This window comes from Oryzias melastigma, linkage group LG21 (genome assembly GCF_002922805.2).
Source record: "Oryzias melastigma strain HK-1 linkage group LG21, ASM292280v2, whole genome shotgun sequence".
Taxonomy (NCBI): domain Eukaryota; kingdom Metazoa; phylum Chordata; class Actinopteri; order Beloniformes; family Adrianichthyidae; genus Oryzias; species Oryzias melastigma.
In genome coordinates this window covers 7,715,455-7,741,369 of record NC_050532.1, presented here as the reverse complement: position 1 = coordinate 7,741,369, position 25,915 = coordinate 7,715,455, and the positions used below count along the sequence as shown (strand labels likewise).

Sequence of the window (25,915 nt, the reverse complement as noted above, 5' to 3'; positions counted from 1 at the left end):
AACTGTGTGCCTGGCCGGAATTATGTGACACCAAATCTTTCATTCATCGCAGGGGTCTGCAACCATTTGGCCCAGTTTCTTACAGACCAAAATCCAACAAGAGCTGGAAAGGCCCACATTATTGTTTAGAAAATATGCAATATTTATGCCTTTGTGGCAATTAAAAATGATGTAAGAAAAGTTGCTTTTAAATATTACAATGCAATATTGAATTACAACACTATCTAGTATATGTTTCTAAAACTATCTCTTTTTCTTTTGACACCAGCACACAAAAGTTCATTTCAAAATAAAATACGCAATGTCAATTAAGGTCCTCTTGCTGCAGAAGAGTATCTTCAAAATAAAATGCAAAATAGTCAAACGTGATGTTTTTTATTATTAGGATTTTGGTGGATCATTTTTCTCCTTTTACTGTCAAATATAAACAACATTAAAGTAGAATCCAATAATTATTTTTTTTTAAATATTAAAAATAAATTGAACTTTTTTTCCTCATTTTTTAAAAATGTGTAATTCTGAATCATTTCAATTGTTTTAAACTGCATTTATTTGAAACTTTAACCATTTTTGTGTAATTCACCAAAATATAAGACTTGTAGAGACTTTTATTTTAATAATTTCAGAATAAAAACACACATTTAAAGAACCTTTCTACAGAATTTCTATGACAATAAATTACCCCTTTTGCCTTCATTTTGCTCTGTGGTTTGACATTAAAAAACAGAAATGGCAAAACTTAATTGATTAATCAATGATTTATTTGAATCATTAGTATTTTTCTTCAGAGCTAAAGAGCCACAATAAAGGGATAAAAGAGCCACATGAGGCTCCAGAGCCACAGATTTCCGACCCTAAGAGCTGTGAAATAAAAAGCCTGTAGTGAGATTCACGAGATTTGCACCAAACCTCTTCCAACTGCGAGTACATGAGCTGGTATTGGGCCGCAACAGTCGAGTGTAAACCATCTGCTATAGGGACATTCTTGAATGCACATTGCATGTCTGGTGTGTTCGTAGCTTGACACTTGTGTTCTTCCTTTTACTCTCCTTAAGGGCATACTCTCTTTGAACCCAAATTAATAGTCTACTTTACTACGTCTCATATAATTTGAACCTGTCCTTCCTTTCTGCTATCCAGTCTTAATTGCTGAGTGCTTCCATTTCAGGAGTTGTTAAACAAACTGGGTGCATGACGAATGAGATTGTGGCAGTAAACACTGAATGGCTTCATCAAAGCCTTTTTAAGTTGAACTGCAGCCTTTCTGGAAGCCAGGAACTCTTACCTGTTGTCCCCGGAGAGGAATTTGCCAACAGACAGGGGTACTGGTTATCTGTCACTTTTTTTCGTTTAGCATTATCCTCGCTCAACAGTGATAAATGAGGTTTCTGTTCTGCACTTGAAAAGATTGATTGGGAGCTCGACTCCCAGCCCCAAATGGTTTACATCTGCTGTGTCATGCTCTTGTCTCGTCAAACTTTCAACAGTGAGCCCTGCCTTAAAGTCCCTCTTACTGAATTAAATGTGCATTCCCCTTATCATCAATTTACATTTTGATTTTCTTTTCTTATCCCCCTTTCTTCCTTTGTAGCCTTTTTCTTGTGTTGCACTCTTAACATGATGTCTCTCTCTTACTGATTTTCTGCTTTTTTACTAAGCCACTCAATTATTTGGCTCCTTCGGTCTGTGCTCCAGGTGGATTTTCCATTGATTAAATCCAGACGTGGCCTGCACTTCTGAGCCTAACTGAAAAAGCCCAGCTCTCAAAAATGAATCACCTGCTGCCCTTATCTATCAGTCCGTGCAGTTTCCACATACATGTCTCACCTTCTGAGCCCTCAACTCTAAAATGAAGTGAGCCCTAGACTGATTGTGTTTAGACACAGAAGACAACGAGGTGATGCATCGTGTGTCTGAAAGGTTAAGTTGATACCGCCTCCAGTGTTTGGGGTTTGGAGTACTTTAATCAGCATTTCCTGCAAATTGATATTAAAAGTACTTATTTAGAGGATTCAAACATCCACCAGGAAGGCCTGGTTTGATGGCTGAAGAGTTCTCTGACAGCTAAAATGCTCTTAGAGACGCATCGTTTTGCTGAGTAAAAAGTAAGACTTCTTCAGCAATTTAGCAAAACATTTTACTGTCTATAAACGTCTAAAATAATCTTGGCTAGAATATTTTACTCGCTATGGTGGTTCATGTATCATAATTGAAAATGTCAGCATTAGTTAGTGCTCAGGGGCAAACACTTTTAGGTTGGTGGAGTTTTGGATGTTTTTTTTTCACAGTACATTGTCCTGGTTGACTGTAGACTATTGTCTATCAAGCAGTCTCCTCCATCCCATGTCTCTTGTTCAGTACAGAAAAGTCCACATACTTTTTGTATTGCAAGCAAATCCTTGGTTTCAATCTATAACTTATTTTTCTACAAAGATTTAAACCTTGAGAGTATTTGAACAGGAGACAGCTGAGTATTAGGATTTCATGTTTCTCTCTCCCATGATTCGATACGCATCTCGATACATGATCTACAAATCGATACGTAAAAGACTCAACTAACTTTGTGGTGATACGATACAGTCTTTTTCCTGAATGGATACAATCTGGAATGTACTGTTGTATCTGTCTATTGATCATGAGTGGGTTATAGAGTTGATGATTTCCTAACATGATTTCATCCCATCATCTACGGTCATAGACATACCTAGATGTACCTAGATACATTTCTAGATATATATTATTAATTTGTTATTTCAAACAATAAATTAAAATGCCTAGTAACCATTGACTGTAGAAACAATAGACAAAGTGAGGTGTGACATCATCCAAAATCAGGCCAAATCCGTCGCCATTGCTTCCTGATACGTACGCCGCCATTTTGGAACCAGTCGACAGTGATTGGTCAAAGTCGGTCTGAGTCAAGTTTCTCGGTCCACTACTGTCGCCAATCATGGATGAGCTTGTTCGAAGTCCGGCCCCCTTACACTGAAAGCGAGTTCTCGGCAAGGTGTCAATCAAACGTTAGAGGTGGGGCCAGCGAACACCACATGCTTTTGCTGTGCCATCTGATTGGTCAGTTTATAACTTGAATAACTTGTAAAAAATTAAAAAAAACGTCATGAAAAATTATTTTTAAAGTATTTCTATTTAGAAGGGATGTCCATTGTTTCTACAGTCAAACCTTGTAACAGAAAAACATATAAAGTTAGCCAGAAACTGATTTTTTATTTCCTGACCAATTTTATACATTTTTTCTCAACATAATCTTGTTTGTATTTTTGGTTTTCAACTGATACAGCTGCTAGTGCTCGATCATTTTTTTTTGTTGCATATCTTTATGTTTTACATCGCTCATGAAAATATTCCTATCTTTGTAAGAAAAGTGTATAAACATGAGTGATAATTGTAAAAAATAAAGTTGTCCTTTTTGTGGATTTTACCTATTGCGTTGTATCTTTTAGAATGTATCTCCAGCGATTAATAAGGGACCACCATAATTCAATAACTACTGAATAGCATTATCTTTGAGAAGCAGAGAAGTGCAGAACAACATTAAAAAGGTTCTGCACAAGTCAAGACACTTTTTTTGTTGGTTTGCACGCATTAGTGTGACATAAAACCGTGTTGCTGTTCAAAGCTTACATAGAGATTTGACCTCAAATGAAGCCATCATAGAGTTGTCATGCATATAAGACAAGCTTAAGCATCACTTTGTGTGTCGACCTCAAATAGCCAGAAGTCTGAGTGAGTGCAAATCCCTGCAGCCGGTGCAGAGGCTGTCAAGCGGGCAGATTAATTTCCCACGCTTTTAAAATGTGATTACTTATCAATGTAATGTGAAGATATTTAAGAAAGTCAATTGTTACTGGTTGGTTATTAAAACTGCGAAATACCAAGAGAGCCGTTTGTCTCGTAAGTGGTTCCCATTAAGTTTGTTTCTCACATTGTGAGTGGTGGCTGTGTTTTAGTGCAGCAGGCTGAAAGGGGTGTTAGTTTAATGCACATAGTGCATCAGGCTGATGGGGACATTTTTGTCAATTTTCTGCATGTAATTTACATAGTAGAAGGAATAAAAGCATACAAGCGGCACAGCCTCTGCAACCAAAAAGCGTGTCATAATGCAGCTCTATTTGAAGAGTTTACAGCACAGAATTTAGTTTTAGCTCTCACAGAAAGTTCTCCCCAAAGGTTGTTTTTTTTTTTAAGCTTTGAATTCACATTGTGCTGCATTTCACTTTTATCCCCCTTGTTTCCTCCTCCTCCTCCACATCGCCCACTATCTTTCTTATTTTCTTCCACAGCAGCAGCAGCAGCAGCAGCAGCCGTCCTGCTGCTCTGCTGAGCATCCTTGTCTGTCCAACAAGGATAAGTTAGAAAGGTGTCTTCTCTTATCCCTTCACTGGGAGCTGCTGTCCCTTGGCTTATAATAAATTAACTCACCCCACAACCCCTGACGTCCTCAAAGTGTAGTGACCCTTTGAAATCAACTTCCTTGGGACCATCACAAGAGATTGTCCACCTTATGAGCTTTTTCTGTTTTTATTTTTGCTGTAAAGATACACAAACTGTAAAAATGTTTCTAGATTGTATTGCTACAGATTTTTTTAGTTGAGATGTGACAATCTGTGAATCGTTAAGCTTGATTTAGTAATCTAATTGGATTGCCACCTAAGTAAAAATGTTTCTTGTGTATAAGTGTTTCACAGAAGGTAATATGACTTGTTTTAAGAAGGAAAACCTGAAAATAGAAATATGCACAACATACGGTGTTGTAAAAAGGGGTGGGACCAAACAAGGTTTTTTCTTCCACCCACACTTATTCAAGCACATTGTTTTACTTTATCCGTCTACTCTTAAGTCTTGTGTTTATTTTCCTTTTTTATGTTTGAAAAAAAAAAAAATTAAGAGTTTTAGGACCAGAAATGTTGTTTTTTTGCATGATAAGAAAACTGACCTCCTCAAATCTTAGCTGTTAATCTTTCACACTTTTTGTAGTTTACCAGGTCTTAAAAACAAGATTTGAGGTCACTAAAGCTAGAAATGATGTGCAGAGTGAGATTGTGGTAGACATTAGAATTCCTGCTAAGTACACCATTTATCACTATGAGCTTTGCTGCTTTGCACAAATAATGTGATTAGCCAGCTAAAAAAGAAAGGTTGTTTTTCACCTTAAGGTACACTTTATTTAAAGTAGTATTTTTTTTTCGATTCCACCAGGGATGCCAGTTATTTAAAGAAGTGAAACCACCGTCACAGCAGTGCTCGGTCCCAAACGTAGCTTGTACTTCTATATCTAGAAATAGATAATTACATGAGAAGTGGGTCAAATTAAAGCAGTTGAGGTGTCGAATGTAGTATCCTTCCTTTTTTGAAGTGTAAAGGTCAGAAGCTGCACAGTTGAGACTGTTGGGCAGAACTCAATATGACTCAACATTTGAAGTAATTGATAAGGAAGCCATACCATTTGCAATAAAGTTCAATGATTGCATTTTCTAGTGTGACTTTAATCCAAACTCTGCATGTCTCGTTTGCAAATGAGGAACTTTTCCATCAGTCTGAATTAGTGGGGTGACTCATTCAGGGAATTCTCTGATAAAATTGTAGACAAGCAGTAATGAGAAAAATCCACCACTGACATGATAAAAAATATATAAATACAAACAAAAAATAGAAATTTGGATCACCATCCAACTCTACGTGGTGCCAGAAAATAGGTTTAGAGAAAAACAAAAAGATTAAAAATGTGACAGGCTGTGGGTGGTTAAAGTGTTATCTTCTCTCATGCACAGTATCTTTAAGGGAAGGGTGGAGGCTGCATTTCTGTTGAAAGCAATTACAGAAAAGCACAAACTTAAATGTTCTTCAGCTTTCCTTGTCTTTCTGATCAACCACATGGACGTGCGTCCAGTTCTTCTTTTTAATGAGATAAACACGGTGGTTCTATTCACACACTGAGGCCCCTTCAGCACAAGGAGGAATGACAATGAATTTTGTGGTTGAGCCATATGTGTGTACTTTCTTTTAGAGTTCAGAAAACAAAGGCAATTCATGACACAACGTGAAATTGTATGGATTAGGTGAGTCCTTTTTTGGGGTTTCCTCATGTTCACATATGGTTTGTGTTTCTAGTTATCCCAGATGCTTCTGTTTCTGATATACATCCTTAGTGTTCATAAGTCTCAAAAACTTCACTTCCTGCTTAGTCATGCAATTCACAAACCTAAACAACATGACATCTGCATTAAAGCATCAAAAAAGGTAAACGATGAAATAGTGCTGGGCCATATGGAATTCTTTATATCACAATATAGTTTTTTCCATATTGGGTGATAACAATATTAACCAAATAACTATATTTGTCAAATTTGAACCCTCTGTGGTTGTAAAAGTGTCGATTTCAGACCCTTCAAAATAAAAGTATATCACAAGAAACTCATTCATCTATCAAGAAATAGTTATATCGCGATAAATATCCTTATTGTTTTATCGCACAGCCCTAGTTGAGGTATAATCAATTCAGTTTATTTTTGTTGTAAATGTTTTACAACATGAATCTATAATAACTGTCACGTACATTAATAGAATACTTGTGAAGTAAAGCATACATTTAGATCATAAAAGCCATTTTTAAGCTGATCATGTCATGCTTTCGTGCTTCTTTACTTCAGTTTTAAAAGATTAGTTTTCCATTCACATTCAATGTTGGGATCATAAAGGATTGGAGAACAGAGGAGATTAAGTTGGTGGTTAAAATGAATAGAGATGATTCCTTTAAAGAAACTGTTCATTGGATAAACATATTGTCTTATTTTATTTAAATACATTTTAGTTTTAGCTCTTTGGTTTCCATTCATGTTTATGTTTGTTGATTTTTTGTTAAGTTACTGCCACATTTGACTCCAGTTTCTTTCGTTTAGGTCCTACATAAACTATTTTTAAAGACAAATATTTTGAATAAACAGATTTAAAAAATCAAATTACTCAGAGGAAGCTCACTAAAGACATTTAACAAACACTGATATGCAAAGCTGTGGTTGTGATATGGATTCAGTGGGTTCTGAAGATGAGGATGGATGGATGGATGGATGGATGGATGGATGGATGGATGGATGGATGGATGGATGGATGGATGGATGGATGGATGGATGGATATGCAAAGCTTCAGTATTAACATTTCTGTGTTGCAAGTCAGGTTACAAATGAGAGAAAGTGGTTTGAATATGAGGCATAGAATTACCTCTCAATGCCACATGTCTGTAAATACTGATTGAAACAAGGCTTTTGGTTAACTTTGTGACAAGAAAATGATTTTTTTATGCTTTATTGTATGTGTGCCTATGTAAAATCTGTGTTTTTAAGTCACAAGAAAATAAAAAACCTGGGCAATAACATGTAAAGCTGAAAGCCTTAAAGCAACACCAGCAAGTTATTAAATTTGATTTTTCATTTCAAACTAAAGATTTCTTTTCCGTCAGCAAATATGAGGATTAGACCCTTTTTCAAACATTATAAAAGCTCTCGTTTTTTTATTTATTTTTTTATGCTCAGCTTGAGTCTGTTTTGCATTTTCCTGCAGCTCAGGACAGGGTTGTACTTTGCCACTGTGCAAAATTTATTCTGAACAAAACACTGCCTTGAATGCAAACTAACAGTGTTGGCATAAATGCAGTTGCTAATTCCAGAAACAATAAAAAGTCAGATCATGTTTGCTCTTCTTTGATAATAAGGTTGTTAAGTCAGCAGAAGCCAAACTTACTTCTGGAAACCAATGTGTTGAGCCCAATCAGCCGAGCACCAAGCTTGACACTTTGTGCATTAAAATGACGTGAATGCATGTGTTCTGTGCGTTTTCTTAATGCTCATGTCAAGTGCAGAAAAATGAGAGCGGATCGAATGTTGCTGGCTTGGCACGGATAGGCTTGGCCATTTGTCTGCTGCATAGTTTTGGACATTTGCAGATCGATAATCAGCTCTCTAGGTGAATGTTGCTGTAAAAGTGAGATTGAAGCCTCAGGCGGTGTGCAAACATTTCATCTTTGCTCATGTTCCATTCACTCTGCACATCTTAAGCAACTTTTACAGTAACCAAGTTCTGCAGAAAAAACTTTTCAATATCCTTTCTTAAAAACAAGAACACACTGTAAGAAAAGAAGGAGAGGCGCACAGATACGGAAATCAAATGTCAAGGCAAGCAAGAGCTCCTTTTTGTAAGCAAATCACAGTTCTGTTATTGGGAAAGTTCTAAACACACACAAAATATAAACAATACAAAAAAAGACCCCAAATAACCAATGGTGAAATCAGTGTAACAGAAAAATATCAGAGATATTTACTGTAGTCCGTTTGGTTTGTGGTAGAGGAAGAGAGGAGCGGAGTGACCTTGAGACTTGTGTGACTACTTTAAGGGATGTCGTAAAAATGGAACGTACCGTTGTCTTGTTAAATGTATTGTGAAGTATTTATTTGTCCAAGTGTTTGTTAAGATCTGTTGCCTGTTCTGTCGTGTGCGTATGGGTTCTCTCCAGGCACTCCGACTTTCTCACACAGTCATTTGCGTGTTCATTGGTGACTCTAAATTATTCTTATGTGTGAGTGTGCATGATTGCGTGGCCCTGCAACACTGGCAACCTGTCAAGATTTACCCCACTTTTTCTCAACAGTAGTTGGGATAGGCTCCAGCAACCCTGTGCCCCAGAAACAAGATAAGTGGGTTTAAAATATATTACTAGTAGTATATAAAATGACATCATCATTGGAATTTGGAGTGGAAGGGGTACCATCCTATTTTAGGAGGAATTGCACCTTTTAGTGTGACTTGAAGGCTAGTGCTATAAATGGTTAAATTTTGCACTAACCATTTTATTTTTTTCTTCAAAATTTAACTCAATCTTTGTGACATTATCGTGATTAAACTGGTAGAGTTGGTACCAAATGATCTAAGAAACTCTATTTGAAATGATCAATTGCTTTCCATCACGTCTGAAACCATTAAGCAGCACAGTTTGCTAGAACTGGCCCAGCACAGAAGTATCGTTAACGTGAGCCTCCAATACGAATGTCCCTAACAGAAACCTTATTCCGTATACCTAAACTCAAGACACTCATACATTGTGTAACTGTTTTTAAATAACAAAAGCAATGTGCAGACCCTTTTTTCATCAGTACACAACACGTGTGTGAACTGGTCTTTAATTTATGTCATGGCTGCAGCCTTTTAGGGGTTGACACCACTACCACAATGACATAAGTGACCCCCTCTCTGACCTGAAGGGGTTATCTCTGAGATCAGGTAAAGAGGTTACGCCGTATAAACAGGTGTCAAGTGCTATGATGGAAAACGCGGGACACATGAGACCAGGCTGGAAACTCAGCCAGGTTGCTAGAAAGGTACTAGAGAGGTAATAGATGACCTTGCCCGGCGATGTGATGTCATGGTTTCAGGTTGTGCAAACTAGAACCTCTTGAATGAACGAGTTGACCTTTGGAAAAGTAGATGTATGCATGTCACATGTAGCCATAGCAACAGGAGGTCTTCTGGATTATTGAACCAGTGAAAGTGCTACTGTGGATCAGGCTTCATTCACCGTGACATTGGCCCAATCACACGAATAGTCTCATTCATACATGTGTCAATGTAGTCCAGATAAACTATTGGCTTTTTTATTTCATCCTCCTATGACTATTAATGCTGCAGTGTCACTAATAGTGAAGCTCTTTGCTTAATGCAGCTCACTTTTATATTCTTTGTTAAAGCTTCATTCATTTAATGCCCCAAAAATGAGACCGATATTCAAAATTATTATATTCAAAACTATTCTGGGACAAGTTCTAGTAGAACCACAAATTCTAGAGAGAGACTGTTTAACTTAATAAAAAAAAAAAAAAAACTTTGATTTGATTTGTGCATTAACTAAAATCTGCTTTGAAAATCACGTCGTTAGAAGTTAAAACATGTTCTTGTGGAGAATATATATAAAGAAAATTCGACTCAAAATTGAATTTCAAGTACTTATTTATACAAATTATGGTGGTTTGGTTCTAGTTTATCCATTTGTAGACAAATACATACTTTGTTTTCCTCATCTGAGCTGGCATCTGGCTCAAAAAGTGACTAGCTCCAATTTTGCTCGTTATTTCTGTTGCATCGGTAATGTTAGGTGTGGAGTGTGAGGGGCTGGAAGGTAGTGGGAGACTGTAAACTGATGGATGACAGGAAGTGGGGCAGGCTTACTTCAAGGCAGCAGTCCTGCCCACATCTCAAGGTGAATTTGTAATAAATTACTGATGCTCTGCAGAAACTATGTTCTAGAAAACAACGCTTAATTATATTTTGGCTAAAAATGGCATAATCATAATTAAAAGGTATTATTGGAATAGGACTTAGAACAAAACTTTACTTCACAGAATGTGTTTTTTTTTTCTAAGATTACAATTGTAAAGCTCACTGTTTGAATATTCCTGTGCTGCAGCTCGACTTGAAATATTGAATTTGGACATATGGTGACTGAATGTTTGGCTTCTTGAGACTGTTCTGCCGTTTTGCATCGCAGCACTTCAGACTTGCCTCTTCATAGCAACATCTCTATTTTTTGCTACATTTAGCTCACTTTCTTTGTGACTTCTAATGAATTTTGTAGTTCTCTGCCAAATGTTTTTTTTTTTTTAACTGTAGGTTATGTGTAAGTATAATCTAGCATTTGGAAATGGTGTTCTTTTATTTTGACTTTGAAATGGTCTCTTAAGTTTGTGGGGTATGCTAATTAAAATGACAACATTCATTTCCTTACATATTATATTAATAACTGAGAAATTATTTTGTAAAATATTGATTCCTACTCGTTGATCAGGCAACTTACCACAGAAAACTGCATCAAATTCCACAAAAGGTTTATTGATTTTAGTGATTTCTTTAATTTTCCTGCCTATTAGCTGTATTTCATGTCTTTAAATGAATGCAGGAATTAGAAGTTTAAAGAACTTTATAACCTTTGAAGTGCCACTCTCTAGGAAAATAAGCTGTTTGCTTATAGGGGAGATAAAAAACTGCTGTCTGACATTCAGTGGCTTCACAAAGAAGCAGCACTATCCTGCTGCATCTGATGTAAAGTAGAGAATTGCAGGTAAGAGTTTGTTCCTAATTAGGAGCATTTTCTCCACTGCAATGGAGAGGAGTTGTGCTGCGGTGCATGTGTGTGTGTGTGTGTGTATTCCTAAGGAATGCATGGTTGGAGCAAACACATTGCTTTTACGCTATGGATAATGGATCATCTGACTGATTTAAGTAGGAGTAATAAGGAGAAGTATTTTGGAGACTATATTGTAAAGTTCTATGCAAAAAGTTTGACCAAAAAAAGTCACTTCTATCAACTTCATGACTCTTTTCAGAAGGCTTTTAAAGGGGCTGCTGGAACCCAATTTTAGACCAAAGAGCTGTAATGATAGCTGCACTCATTTTTTCCTCTGTGTGCCTCCTTCTGTGTATTAGCTGTCTCACATAAGGACCAATCATAAATGCAACACTGCACCAAATACTAAATCCACAATAATAGATTTTATAATCAAAATCACATTTTAAAATAATGAGTTTGAATCTTTTTTTTTTAATATATAAAAACCCAATTAACACGCTTGAAAACATCACAAAATTATATCCCATTAAAGTCAATGAAAACATAAATTTGATTTGGGTTTTTTTTTGCCAGCCCCTCCCTCCAGTGCATGATGCAGCATTTGCTGGCCCTAATACCAAGATTAGTGATGCCTTCGAGCTGAATTAAGTGGAAGTTTAAGTTAAATACTTTTTCTTGTTCAATCCGTGTATTTTTAAATCTTCACCAGACAATTGTCCAAATTTCTGCAGAAAACAAGGTTTAAAAGTTTTAGATTACAAACACAGATATAATAAGTTAGAAGCTGAAGTTGCATTTGTCAAACATTCTGATACAATCATTTCCTGTTTGCTTAATCAGTCTTAAACCTTTATTTATGACCATAGAAACTGCATTATGGTGCAATACAAATGTATAAAGACTGTATATAAGAGTATATAGTCTGTAACCTGTGGCTCCGGAGCCACATGTGGTTCTTTTATCCCTTTATTGTGGCACTTTAGCCTTAATAAAAATGCTGATGATTGAATAAATGAGAGATTAGTTATTTACGTTTTGTCCTTTCTGTTTAGCAAATAGAAAGCAAAAAAAAAAAACAGAAATTCTGTAGAAATGTTCTTTAAATTTGTGTTTTAATTTAGAGTTTGTCAAACAAAAGTCTCTAATTTTATTTATTTTGGTAAATTATATACTTAAGTGGTTACAGTTTTGTACAAATGCTGTTTATAATGATTAAAAATGACTGAGTTGTGTGGTTTGTGCCTCACATCTCAGGGAATGACAATCAAAAACTCAGTTTATTCTGAATGGTTTCAGTTTGTTATTTTAATAAATAGCTTCTATAAAACTTTGTACATTTTTGACAGTAAAAGATAAAAAAACATCACAAAATCTTAATGATAAAAAACATCATGTTCGACTGTCTTGCATTCTTAATTCAAGTAAAGCTGCTGCAGCGGGAAGACCTTTCTTGACCCAGGTAGGGGTTTTATTTTGAAAGGGTCAAGTGTGATGCTGTCAAAATTTAAAGAAGTTAAAACTATTAGAAACGCATAGATGCTCTTGTAATTCAATTATTGAAATATTTAAAATCTATTTATAAACAAATGTTTAATTGCCAAAAAAGCATATATATTGTATGTTTTTTAAACAATGTAGTGTGGTTCTTGTTGGGTTCTGGTCGGTAAGAAACTAGACTAAATGGCTCTTTTAGTGTTAAAGGTTGCAGACCCCTGACCTTGTAGCTATAACATGAGGTCACCTGTATTATATATTTCACTTTGACTTCCCTATTAAGTCAGCATTTGAACCCATTTCTCTTTGTAAACAAGGCCATCAAATTGGTTTTATATAAAAAAATTGAATTTATAAAGGAAGGAAGTGATGTGTTTTATTTTACCTTTTTTTTACCACTGTATACTGTACACAGCTTTTTTTCTTTTAAAACCAACATGAGTTTCGGATTCTCTGCTAAAACTAGTAAATCACACTATTTTCAGCTCTTTATTGCAGGAAAATGTGTTTGATTTTGCTCATAGGGAAAGGGATTTATCTGAGCTTTATATACATCTAGTGCAAATGAATCAGCCAGCTTTGAATAAATGATTTTTTGTACCTTTTTACCCCCCCACAAACACACACAGATTCATGACTAAGACTGAGTCTGGTCTTACATTAGAAAGTCAAAGCTGAGGTTTTGCTCTGTGCAATTTGCAATACATTACACTGGATTATATGGATTACAAAGATTATATATTTCTTCACTCTGATGCATATTTGCTGTTTTGTTTTTTTTACATATATTAGTTTATTGAACAAACTGGTAAAACCCATTAATATTCTTAAAATTGTGTTTATCTTCTTTAAGCAATCGATCAATACTACAATTTTTATATTGAATTGGCGTTTATCACACCATCATTCCTGACATGACTGCTCAATAAACCTCAATTTAAGTTACACACAGTTTTATAAACCCTAGTCATCTCAAAAAGCAACTTTAGTACTTTTAGACGAAAAATGACATTGTTTTTGGCCATGAACTAAAAAAAAAAAGGTGTGCTGACAGATTTCTTTCAAACACTGTTTTACTTCAAGTGAGGGGAGCTTGACAGTCTACAATTGTTAGACAGAACAATTGAGGTGGGAGAAACCAGATATATTGTGTTTCACATGGGGTAGACTGATGGGAAGATGACCGGAGGGGAATGTTCTGCAGGGGAGTGATGAGTAACAGGTTACTGGAAACAGAATCAGCCTTGGCAAGCCACAACCATGAACATACAAGACACAGAAAGCTGACAAAAACTCACACAGTTCGTAAAAATCAACAACCAGACACTGCTGTTAATTCTCATTTTGATGTCTAACACTTATTACAAGCTGTCTGTTAGAAAAGCCACGTATGCTTTAGTGACTGCTGTCAAAGAAGCACAAAGTAGGAAGCACATGTCAATTCATGCTGTACAAAAACTCACTGAGAGCTGCAGAAAGGAGGTGAATCAGGAGCAAAGAATTTGTTTTGGTTAAGGCTACAGACTTATATCCCAAAATGCCAGCATGTGCTGACCTAAATGCAAGTTTATCAGCAAATTCAGCAGGTGGGGCAACATTTGTATTTGGGAGGTGCATTTTTACACGCAGCTGGGGAGTTTTAAGAAAAAGTTCAAATTTTATGGCGACTGGACGATTTTTCTCTAAAAGTTGACATCGCTCAGTTGCGCATTTCGACCACACCAACGATTTTCAAAAAAATCAGACGTGATTCTGATGATTCTGCATTTGCTTCCCCCATTGTATTTGTGATCATGGCCTTAAGTGGGGTGTAAGTACAACCAGGGAGCCACAGTAACTGGTCATCGGGTAAATCTTTACAGCTGGAGGTAATTGTAAATGATGAGATTGGCCCAGGATCATTTGGCAAAACTGTGGCACCAAAATGTCATTCGTATAGCAGTAACAAATGATTTTATCTGCATTTTGAATGAAAGTCAATTTATCATTTAAATTTGAAGGAAGCACAAAGATAGAAGGCGTTTGCAAAATATCCTTTTAAATGCAAAGCGTTTTATTTTTTTGATTTCAGTATCTGATTTAAACGTTGGCTACAAATCTTCTGATTAAAATTGTGTTTTTGACACAATTTTAACATTTTCTTGTGACAATTTTCTGATGGAGGACATACATAAAAAAAAAATAAGATAAAGATTGTATTACTGAGGCATTTCTTTTAATTCAATTTGTTGTGAATCAAGAGTAGACCAAACAAAATGCCATTTAAGAAAGCTTGTAACCGGCGGCAAGCTCCCTGCTCTGCTCCATTCCGATGCATCCCCTTGCAGACAAATAGATTCATGTGGGTCTTTGTTTTCCTCGTCTGAGCTGACTCACAACCAGACATGGATAGCTCTGATGTTGCTCACCATTTTTATTGCATCTGTAATGTTAGATTGGGGCTGTAAACCAGCTTGTGAACGTGAATAAACAGAGCACTCAGTAACAGGGAGGGGAAAGGGGGCGGGGTTGCTCTGCACAAATGAACGAACTCCTGCTGCTCTGCAGAAACTATGTCCTAGAAAACAACAGTTTAAAAAAAAACACATATATCATAATTGAAAGACCGCTGGGAACACTTTATAAATAGATCAAAAGATGATTGATTAGAGTGGGAGTTTAAAATCAGTACAGAACTTTTCTGTCAACACATTCTCTCTTAATATGAGCTGAATATTCCCCGGTAGAAAACAAAAGTTTAGTTTTCACTTCTTTATAGTTTCAGCAGAACGCTTGGCTCTGAACTTACCGTTCATCACATCATCAATCATGATTATGTATCACGGAGATCTCCTTTTTAACATGGAAATAATTAAGGGGGAGACTTTCTAAAGCCATTTGTCATGAACAAAAGGAAATCAGACCCCATGTTAATGATAGTGTTTTATAAAGGAGAACCATATGTGTATGGCATTGTGCACGTACACGATCTTATGTCAAAAAAACCACAAATCCTTATGCATCTGTCCTCAGGAGAGGAAACATAATGGATGAAGTAATACTGCCAAACCAGGGAATGCTGATTGCTTTAGGAATAGTCTGTCTGGTATGAGATCGGTGTATGTATGCTAAGCTGTGTGTGTCCTAAAGAGTCAGGTCACAGGCTAAACAGTTTACAAGAATTCTTATTCGCTTGTTACAGCAGATAAAGCCTCCTTCTGACACATCCGACTTTGGAGACTTTTTTTTCGTTTGGTTTGTGCAGACTCTTCTACTCAAGCTAAAATGGACAGATTAGCTCCAGAGAGAATCCACTTTCATGCATTTGTCTACCTGTGACACAGGCTGGGGAGCATCTCAGCATGGAGGAGGAAGTTTAAAATTAGATGTACAAGTGAGGATCATTTCGATCAGCTGTATTACACTGACTTTTCTGTGTTTTTATTAGAAATGATTAGGGAGAATGCAGCTAATCAAAGACTTCAGTAGCTGTAAAAAATACTATTTTGTCAATGATGAATGTCATGTGACCTCCTAATTTTTATTAGGCCAATCAAAAGCTGTTTTTTTATCTGAAAAAACCTGACCTTTCTGAAAATTGACCTCAAGGGTGAGGATAACAAATCAGAAAGTGAAACTTTCATAGATTTAAGGACTTAAAGACTCACTCCTATTAAAATTTTTTGTGTTTTTAACATTGTCTTCTGCCATTTTTCTGATGATGGAGGACATTTATTAAGAAAATTAATCTCAAAATTGCATTTATTTTTATATTTTTCTTTTCAAAAAGCAACAGGGATTGGGGTGAATTTCTAATAAACTACAGCTGCTCTGCAGAAACTCTATCCTAGAAGTATCCTAGAAGTTTTTCTTTATTTTAGCTAAAACGGCATAATCATAATTAAAAGACCCCTTACAGCAATTCTATAATAGATCAAAAGATGACACCTTCATTTGGTTATTCTATTGGAAATTCTACATTCATAACATGTAATAATAGAACAAAATATTTTCTTCAATTTCTTAAATATGTACTGTATATTTACAGATAAAGTCCCCATCACACTCTACTAACAGAAATACTCTCAAAAATATTTGTAAATCTTTGCATGTATGTAACCAACCCCCTTGGTTGTTAGTTATGGTCACTGTATTTTATATTAGTTCTCCTGTTGTATGCTTGCACTCTTCAATACAGTTTAAAAAAATGTCACCAGGCACACATTTTTCCCCAAATTCAAGTCCCTGATTGGTTAAAGTTCAGCCTTTTGATGTTCAAGCCGTCAAAAGTTCAACTGGTTGAATTTTCAGCACCTGTTCAATGAAGGCCGTGGAGCACAAAAACACAGAAGCCCAAAACGTGCATTCGCATTTACATAGACTTTTCATTAAAATTGCTGAGCCTGGTGTGACTTTACATTTTAATCCTAAAGTTTGTCAGACCTGTGTCTTCTGAGATCTGTATCTACATGCGTTTACTTAACAGTACAAGCTCCTAGAAGCAATGCAAGTGTTTCTTGGGGAAATGCACAACAGTTGCTGTCTGCTTCCTTCATTTTTACACTCCTGTGTGGAGGTGAAGGAGACGGCAGTCATATCACAGCAGCTGATGGCACTAGAGGGATTGCATTACTGAGCTGCTCCTTCAGGTTGCCTTAGAAACCAAACAGGGCTATTTGTTCCAATTTGCTCTGTAGCATTGAGATCAAAAAAGCTTTTAACCAATGCTAATATGCTCTTTGCATATTAGGATCGATGTTTGTTTCCACACAGTGGGGCACCTGTTCATCTCATTTACATCTATATTGTTCACTTACAGTTGTCAATGCAATGCAAGGACACTGATGCTATAAGAGGTCAGAACAGGTTTAAGGTTGAACACGTCGTGGTTTTTAACTGGGGTTTGTCATTGGTTCATGTGAAGGCTGCTCACTGGTCCCCCAACTCGTCACAGTTTAAACGCCGTTCCCGCTCCGCCCTCTCTGCTCCATTGAAAAGTTGGCGGTTTGTTTACGAGAGCGCCAGCTCTTCTTTGTGGCTCTGCGCTCAGGCTCATGAGAAGGAGGCAAACAGCGCATTGAGGACTCACCCTCCCCCCTCTTTCTCTGCTTCTCCCGTCTTTCCAGAATCGATTTGAAAAGGACAGACGGCCCTCTCAGCCCCGTCCCTACACCCCAGTGATGCTTAGCTGGTGAGTACGCTTTAATCTTTTTGCATTCAGGACTTTCATGCTGCTTTTATGTATTTCATGGAATGGTTTCTTTTCTTCTTTTCTACCTGCATTTCTGAAAAAAACCCTCTTTTGCTGTTCGCTCAACTTTTCTCCTTGTTTGTCCAAGTTTGCTAGCAACCAGCAGAGTTGTGTCTGCTTCCATGCATGTGGTTGTCACTCACAGTCTGAAAGGTGCCTTTTTTTTCTCCAAATTCCCCAAATCTCAGCAGTCTTTGTAGTTAATTAATGTTCTCTCTCTGCTTAATTGACAATGGACAAAGTAATAAGCTGTGTTCACCCAGGCATGTGTGATGCGTTCAAAAACACGCTTTTAGCATACAGTGTTCACACAGGTCTGTCACTATTCGATACTAGCGCATGTACTTACAGGTGGAAGAGACTCGGTGCGAAATGTTGAAGTGATACAAATCTGGTGAATCTTTCTCCAGGTTTTTATTTTAATAACTCTATTCCGATATATGAAGACTTGCTGTCATAGAATTCTAGCAGAAACTATTAATTTCTCCTCCATGATTGATTTTCAAACCGTTGGCATTTCCGGGTTTTGAAAAAGACGGTACGCATATGTCACTACCAAGTTTGAGTTCCTGATTGGTCAAACTGCATCCTGGTTTAACTTTCAACGCAAAATGCAGCCAACGGACTAACTAGCTTGAGTGAGTGTGATGCTACATGAGGGGGACCTGGTAGGAGACAAGATGGCGGCTAAAAATCATTACCAAGAAGGAAGTCCAGAACCGAAAAATCATTTTGGTCAAAAAAGACAAATATATTCGGCGAACCTCACAGTTACATTTTTTGCTTTTTAAGCTTTGAACCTTTACTACCTCAAGTGTTTCAGTCAAATTATTGCTTATTTGTAACTTGTAGAATTTTGACAAAGTATATTTTTATGGAAAGTAAAATATTTAAAGTTATTTCAGGTTTAAATTGATTTATTTTGGAATAATATCCCTGCCTGTTTTTATTCATAGTAAAGGTAAAAAAAATACAATTTTAAATCTTTATGGTGTTCCAACAAATGTTTCTCCTGTTCGGCCCACAACTTAAGTGTGTTTTGGATTTTGGCCCCTTGTGGGACTCAATTTGACACCCCTGCCTCACAGGATCAACGTTAAGTAGCTGATCTGCATAGAAAAGTGGTTTAGCGCTGGTAAGCAACACTTAAAAGCAGTTTTTCACCAATATGCAACACAATACTAATATAAAGCGTTATATTTCAGCACAAAGCCACTTTAGATAGCGCTTATAGAAAACATAAAGGGTTGAAGCTAACTGCGGTCAACTGGTCTGGAGCTAAAGCTCCAATGTAAAAGTCTAAACAGTTTTACAAATCTGAAAACTTAGAACAGTTGTGTGAATTTTGAGTGAGAACGTGCATTTACACTGTTTTTTTCATTGGAAGTGGTCTGAACCCGGTGTGAATGTAGCACCTTCAGAAAAAAATAGCGGAATTTAAACGAGTAAAAGAATTCCACATAGGTCATAATGGTAAGTATTTCCTTTATTAATCTCTATCTCATATCTACCTGTAGCTCCGCGAGTGTGTGAGGGTATGTGTGTGTGTGTGTGTGAGACACTGAATCGCTCCAGCTGCAGACAGCCTTGGGCTTAATTGACACGACACAGTGAAATCATTATTCATGGGACACGAGAGCACACTCGCTTTGTGAAATCACCTGCACCAGAAGAGACTGGAACCAATGAACAAATCAGTGATTTTTAAATGCTGGGTAATTGAACTGCAACAGCATTAGCAAAACAGACATAATTACACTGGCAGCAGCTGAGGTTTCCATTAGTTTTTAAGATTGCTTGAGATATTTTAGTCTTTTGTGCCAAATTTGAAGGTAATTCGGGTTGGTTTGGTAAATAGGGGTGGGCATATTTGTAATTACTTATTTGACCTTTGTTAAAAACGTGGGCAGAAGAACTTTTTTACATTTTCTTTTCCTTTGACAGACTTGCAAAAAATGAGCCTTTAATGGCTTGCAGTTACTATTGTGACTTTTTCCTTCACAGGGACGCAAAAAAGTCAAATTTAAACCTTAAATTTGCCTTGAAAAATAGTAGTTTGTTGCATTTTCTAAAGTTTCTAAGGAATTCTTGATAGTTTACCATACATTGTAGACAAAGGGTGCTGTAACTTTTTGCAAAGAGGGACAGATTTTGTGTCGTGAAAATGTTTGAGAGTCAAAAATATATTCACCTGTAGCCATGCCCATGTGCTTTTCTGTGCACTGTCAAATAAACCTGCACCTTTCTCACTTAGTTCTCTTGTAATGCTTTTTTTGCAGGTTTAATGGGAATTTTTATCATCAAAATATATAATTAAAATAATTTAGGATTTGTTTGGATTTGCAATTGATTGACTTCAAATAGATATCCATCTACACATAGATATATCAAACTTTTGATGATTGGTCAGTATTTATTTGGGAAAAAAATAATTAGATGCTTATCCATATATCTGCATCCACATTCCAATATTATTACTCCTAATCATGAACAGACATACATGTATTTGTGCTACTAGATATAACACATGAAACACTGAATCCATTAAACGAGAATTTTGTCGAAAACTGTGTAATTAATTGCTTGAAAAGGAGTTGGAATAAGCAAATCTCTGTAATTCCACCCCTATTTTCTTGCTTGATTACAGCATTCCCTCGAGTATTCCGGTGTCTTTATTCGCAGTTTCACGTGTCTCTCACGTATTTCACGTGACTCTTCCCGTTTGTCACAAAATCTCAAACAACTCAAGACACTTAAATGAAATTTTTGCATCCGAAGGAGGTTTTGCGCTGTAGGATTTCCCCACTCGATACGCAGCGGAGCCCCCTCCGGAGCGGAGTTCTCCGTATTCGCGGATTAGGCGTATTTGCAGATGTCTCCGGTCCCTAACCCCCACAAATGAGGGGGGAATACTGTATTTTATTTATATTCCTTACATATTTATCATATGTAAAGATCTACTTTTGTTGAAATTGTTTAGATAATTTGAACTTGGTCTATTTAAAGAAGCTGTCCAGGAACCAAAGCACTGAGTGGGTGGGATTTCTATGTGTATTTTTAAAATTGTTCATGATAGGTAACTCAATGTATTTGTATTAAGGGGAAATGTTCCATTTTGTTACAATGAAAATAATCAACTATAATCATAATAAAATAATAAAAAAAATTGTGTTATTTTATATCTAGCCATACAAATATCATTAATTAAGAAAATCTTTAAAAGAGTTAGCTCTATTAATACACAAACAGGCAGAAATGTGATCAAAATAACTTTTATTTACATAAATGTATTGGCATTGATAGTTATCAGTTGTTTAGATACAACTGATGATACCAAAAAAGAAGATATGTTTTTAATTCTTTTTAGTGATGCAAAAAACAACACATATGATTAATCTTTACTCTATTACAGAAAGTCTGGAGCTTTTAGCACCGTTCTCATCCACTACTGTCTCCAAATCATTTCCCTGAAGAGCATCCGTGGCATTTGCTGGAGCTCCGTTGTTGCTCTCCTCTGGTGCAGCAGCCGCTTCCCTCTCACTATTCAATTGAATTTGTGGCCTAAATATCTTCTTCTTAAATGTGTCATTGGAGTAGAGCAGCAGCGCTCCATCTCTGGCTGCTTTGAAGAAGTTCCCCTGTGTTTGCGTTGGCTCGCCTCGACTCCTCTGGGAGGAGGATCAGGAGACTCTGGTCGCGGTTGGCACATTTTCTCCTCCAGCCCCACAGTTGTTTGCTGATATTTGGTTTGGGATGACAATAAGCCGGAAGAAAACAAGTTCCTTTCAGACCAATAAAACAGAATAAAAGGAAGAGTGAAATAGAAAAAAAAACCCCAAAAAAAGCAGAGTGAGGGGGACTCATCTCTGGACAGGGATTCTCTGTGGGGCTTTCTGTTTTGTGGCCTCTAGAGCCGAATTAAGGGAGCGTCATTATCCCTGGCAAATTACCACGCTGCCTTTGTGGTCCAGCCACGGTTCATCAGGGTGTGTTGAAACGTGGCGGATCTGTGCCCGTTCGGCTTCCAAAAAGAGGGCCTGCTGGAGGAGCCTTGGCCTGTCTCACAGAAGAGGCATTCACACCAGGAGGTGCGCGGCGACACTGATAGTAGCGATGGGGAGATTTTCCAGCGATGGGAAGAATTTTGGCAGCACAATAAAAGTTTCAGGAGCAAAAGTTGACGCCTTGCACATGCCAGCTGGTGATGACACTGGACTGCAGTTTGTTTTGGTTTTGTTGTGGAAATGATTAAAAAAACTTGACACCTTCATGGAATTAGATATCTTTTTGGGATTTGGTCCCGTCTGACAGTGGATTATTGACCATTATTTCTACATCAAAAACAACAACTTACAGGTTTTTCAGTTCGGGAGCAACCCCTCCCCCACTTCCCATCATCCATCTGTTTACACAACTGCCTTTTTTCATATGCTAAATCAAATAAATACTCAGAAATGTAACTTTGAGCTTAATTTTCTTCATTTTTGTGTTCTCCATCATGAGAAAAATGCCACAAGAACATGTTAAAAACACCAAAAACAACATTTTCACTGAAAATTGGGATTTGTTTCTCTAGTAAATTGAGAATGAGGAAAAAAATGCACATAAAAAGCCAAAATTAGAGCTCATTTGTTAAAATTCCTCAAACTTAGTGGAAGATAAGAGACAGTGAAATGTAGTTCCAGATCTCATATGTGATCTATAGTCAATGCAGCAAAACTGAACTATAACTGAAACCTTATGGGTCAAAACACTGTAATGTACCTATCAAGCTTCCTAGTTTTTTTGTCGTCTGAAAGGAAAAAGTATTTAGAATTTTTCTTAAAATATGAATCTTTCAGATTGCTAAAAGTTTTAGACCAATCTTTTCATGGCAATCCTCAATTTCTTCATTGATTCAAAATGAAGTGGAGCTTCCTCTAAAGACCAAGTTATAGTGGATACAGAATCTTTAGAAGAAGTGTAATGTTAGACTTCTGACTGAATATAAATACCCTTTACTCATCAGGGATGTCTGGAATTTCTTCAGCTGAAATTTTGGAGATGCACTATTGACATTTAGAGGTTTCTCTCTCTAAGTTGATTCTGTTAAAGGTTTTATTTAATCAAAAAAAGCTAATTATAACACAAACATGTAGATCAGGTTTGGAACAAGTGGAGTTCATCTACTAGGCTTGAATTGTTTTTTTTATTTTTTATTTTTTGTCAAACTCAAACACAACATCTGAGCTTTTTTAAAAAGGTGATGTTCATCTCCTGGTGTGTGGAATACTTTGCCTTTATTTATTAGCTAATCAACTGCTAGCTTACATTCCTATGCTTGATAGGTGGTGGGGGAGTTCATTTTAGTCCAGCATTGTTTCCTGGTATTTTATGAAGCCAATCTCTCTGCTGGAGCAGAAGAAAGAAGGGAGGAGCCTTTTGTCCAGAGGCCACGGCAGAAACCCTGAGCTCGTAAATCCTATGCTGATCTTTGGATCATTAAGCTGTGAGCTCCGAGTCCTTTGGTTCTTTATCACCAGGCCTGGATCCCAGGCCATAATGGAGGCTAACTGGCTAATGATTAGCTGTCTTGCATGGACTGGAGGACCGACTGTTGATGCTGCCAGAGTGAATGAGAACAGTTATTGAGAACATATCAATCCTGCTTCTATTTGTGTTTGTTTCACTTCCCCTCTTAGTCTTAATGACTGTTCACAAAGGCAGGTTTATGAAATTGACACTTTTTTGCCATAAAATATTAAAATAGCTAAAAAATATGTAGTTAGATTAAAATTGAATCTTCTCTAAACTTGAGATCTGATTAGGTTTTGTGATCTATAAAAGTACAGCCTAAAAACACAATTTTCATTGCATACTAGCATGTCTGCAACTGTATGAAAAAATATATATTTAAAGTTCTACCAGCCCCAACTGACTCAAACTGCAATCACGTATCAAAAGTCTCCCGTTAGGCTTTTAACTTGATGAGAACTACTTTTTCTGTCACCACTTTCACTCCCTCCAATAAGGACTCCTGGCTTAAACTCGCTGTTTGCCGCTTCGTCATTCAACAAGGATTAGTGGCACTGTGTGTTTTCTAATTATAGAACTGCACTGTGCACTCCGCTCCTCTTGGAGGGTCAGATCTAGCCCACTAGGCTCTCAGCCATTAGCTTATTCACAAGATCTCCTAAATACTTTTTTTTTTTTGCATGTACATTCCCAGCTCTTTTTTCCCCTGTCTCCCTTTGTTTATTTGTCTTTTCATCAGTTCATGCCCGTTGAGGTTCGTCATTTATTAAGTTCACAACTGGGATGTTTCATCTGGATAAAATAAAAGTCAATGAGGTAACTGTCAAAATGAATCACATCTTACATCAAGGAGGAAATGGAGAAAGGCCTGAAAGACAAAGACAGTGGTTCTTTTTTTCCCACCAACTCAATAAATCATTCCCTTTTCACATCTTTTTTACATCCTTTTCATTCTTGGCCAACAATAGGTTTGATTAACCCCTCTGAGAAAGCTTATTAGCCATTTCCATCACAAAAGTGTTTGTAGTCACTCGGGTTGGGAGCGCCTGAGGCAAACAAGCGGACGTTAAAGGAATAAATTGTGTGCTGAAAGACAAAAATAAAATAAATTGTGTCTCAATCAAAGCTTGTGTCTGTGGCCAGATGTGTTTCCTTCTTTGCTATTGTCAGCAGCGGCTTTCTGATTGCTTTGTCCAGGAGTGTAGCCAAGCAAGTATTAAAAATCCGATGGTTCCGAATTTGTTAAAGATGAAGTGCGCTGCAGCTGGAGCGCCTGAATTAAACATGTATGACTTTACTTTGTGCTCATTTTTGTAGGAATATCCCCTGAAATAGGTTCATTACATTCTTAAATCAGGCCACACAATTATGGCAGAGTTGGAATTAGTGTGTCTTAGTTTCCATTAGTCGTTGGATTAGTGTGTGAGGATTATAATCTCTGGAATAACCTCAACTAATTCCTAGATAGAAATATGAAATGGGAACGTTTCTTGGAAATGGGGCACAAACATTTGGCATAACTTTGATTATCTCGGTCTCAGTCTTTTTACCAAATCCATACATGTAAATGAGAAATTTTACGTGACAGATATTTTTTGAAAATTATGCACTTTAGCCAGAGAGAAATGAGGCAGATAAAACCCACTTGAGTCAATATTTGAAGCATTGAGGCATGTTTTTACACAACCTGTTTGTAAACCCAGGTAACACGATATAATAGATTGGAAAACTAAAATGAATGTAATTTGAAACATAAGTTGATTGCAAAATCAAACCATTTTCACACTATTGTCTGCTACGCTTGCAAATATGTGATTCAACAGTAGTAAAATCTACTAAGTCTGCACGTTTTTGAAAAATTTTACAAAACAATTTTTATAGACCCACTCCAAAGAAAATAAAGTTTTTTATGTTTTTAACATGTTCTTGTGGCATTTTTCCTATGATTGAAGACATATATATATAAAGAAAATTAAGCTTCAAATTTTAATAATTTTTTTTGTTTAATTGTAAATCAGGAGCAGACAAAAAAATGTTGACGTAGAATCTACAGCAAGCCACATGCACCATTCTGATGCATACACTTGATTACACTAGATCCATGTACGTCTTTGTGTTTCTCATCTAAGCTGGCATGTTGGTCCAAACTGTACAGCTGGATAGCTCTAATATTGGTCACCGTTTTTGTTGCACCGCTAATTTTAGCTTGGGGTTGTGAGCTAGTGTGTTAACAGGATGTTAACAGATGGATGTCGGGAAGTAAAAGCAGGCTCAGAGGCAAATTGGTGATGAACTCCCGCTGCCCTGAAGAGACTATGTCTTAGAAAACGACAAAGATTTTTTTTTATTTTAGCTAAAAATGGCAAAACGCTAAATAAAAGACCACTGGAAACACGTTCAGAATAGAACAAAAGATGATCGGACTAAGTGTTAACACACCCATCTGATTCAAAAACATCATTCTTAGATATATGACGAAGAATCACTATGATATTGTTTTATGGGAATAACACAACACACATTAACATTAGGGGTGTGCCAAAATATC

The 25,915-nt window shown here is 36.7% G+C and overlaps 1 protein-coding gene across 3 annotated transcripts in view; it reads left to right on the top strand.

Moving 5' to 3' along the window:
- Positions 1-25,915, top strand: part of sema5ba (sema domain, seven thrombospondin repeats (type 1 and type 1-like), transmembrane domain (TM) and short cytoplasmic domain, (semaphorin) 5Ba) — a 215,916-nt gene that overhangs the window by 20,967 nt on the left and 169,034 nt on the right. For all 3 annotated transcript variants that reach the window (XM_036209693.1, XM_036209692.1, XM_024286265.2), the window contains exon 2: positions 17,729-17,793. The gene's annotated coding sequence lies outside the window, so the exon portion shown is untranslated. The remainder of the gene's footprint in view (positions 1-17,728; positions 17,794-25,915) is intronic.